Raw genomic sequence first — 1,540 nt, forward strand, 5'->3', positions numbered from 1 at the left:
GTAGCAACTTTTCTGATTCAAAATGGAAGGAGATTTTATTGACTTATTTTTCTCACAGTATCTTGTAGAAATTTATCAGATTCAACAGAACAGTGTGTCATACATTCATATGTATAGCTTATAAAGCATATAGAGTGCTAAGTAATTAAGTTTCTTATTAGACTGAACCAAAAAGGACATGATAAACATACTGTGATAGAAAGTAATTCTTAGAGAGTCTAGCTCACCCACTACCAGAATTTGCTCAATGAATCATGACAACAAAATGTGCAAACCAGACAAATGATGACTGCATTCTAAGTGGCAAGATGTTTAGCATATTAACTCTGTTTGTTGCATAATACGTAAAATTGAATTTAAGCTTTGTTGATAACTTCTGACAATAGCTTACATTGCTGTCAAATGAAATATTTGACAAATAGAACTTTGATGGAGATTATACCAGAGAGCATAAGAGAAAGTGGTCATCAACTGAATGGATCAAGCAGTGTAAAAGAATGAGATGAGAAAAGCCTCTCTATCCAGCAATGAAATCCTAGGTCCATCTTTCATCTCTTGCCTCTTCCTTTTGCAACATGTACAAAGATGTCTATTCTATCACTACAAATTTAACTTTCTCTCAATTTTTAAATATTTATTTACCTATAATAAATTTATTTACCTGGATAAAATGTATAAATTCCAGGAAACATATAAACAACCAAGACTGAATCATAAAGAAACAAAATCTGAAAGGACCAATTACTAAAAAAAGATGAAATCAGTAATCAAAAGCTTCCCAACAATGAAAAGTCCAGGACCAGATGGCTTTACTGGTAAATTCTACCAAACATTTAAAGAAGATTTAATATAAATCATTCTAAAACTTCTAAAAAATAGGAGAGATATTTCCAAATTTATTTCATGAGGCCAGTATTTACCCTGACACCAAAGTCAGATAAAGATACCAAGAGAAAACAAAACAAACAAAAAATCTCCAAGCTAATATCTCTGCTCCCTGCTGAACATAAAAGCAAGAATTCTCAACAAAATATTAGCAAATCAAATTCAACATTAAAAGAATCATACACATTAGTCTACAGCCACATTACCCTGAACAAGCCCAATCCCATCTGATCTCGGAAGCTAAGCAGGGTCGGGCCTGGTTAGTACTTGGATGGGAGACCACCTAAGAAGACCGGGTGCTGTAGGTTTAAAAAAAAGAAAAAAAAAAGAAAAAAAGAAAAAAGGAAAAAGAATCATGCACCATGATTAAACAGGACGGATTCTTGGGATGCAAGTATGATTCAATATAATCATCTCAATAGATGCCGAAAAAGCCTTAGACAAAATTCAATACCCTTTCATGATAAAAACACTAAAAAAAAAGTGTAGAAGGAATGTACTTTAACAAAATAAAGGTCATATATGACAAACCAACCATTAAGATCATATTCAATGGTAAAAGCTATAAGCTTTTTCCTCTGGGATCCCAATTAAGGATGTCCACTCATGCCATTTTTATTCAACATAGTACTAGAAGTATTAGCCAGAAAAATTA

At 32.4% G+C, this 1,540-nt stretch overlaps 1 pseudogene; it reads left to right on the forward strand.

Moving 5' to 3' along the window:
- Positions 1–1,074: 1,074 nt before the first annotated feature.
- Positions 1,075–1,193, forward strand: LOC111735158 (annotated as a pseudogene).
- Positions 1,194–1,540: the final 347 nt, after the last annotated feature.

Source organism: Pteropus vampyrus, unplaced genomic scaffold, assembly GCF_000151845.1.
Source record: "Pteropus vampyrus isolate Shadow unplaced genomic scaffold, Pvam_2.0 Scaffold17101, whole genome shotgun sequence".
Taxonomy (NCBI): Eukaryota; Metazoa; Chordata; class Mammalia; order Chiroptera; family Pteropodidae; genus Pteropus; species Pteropus vampyrus.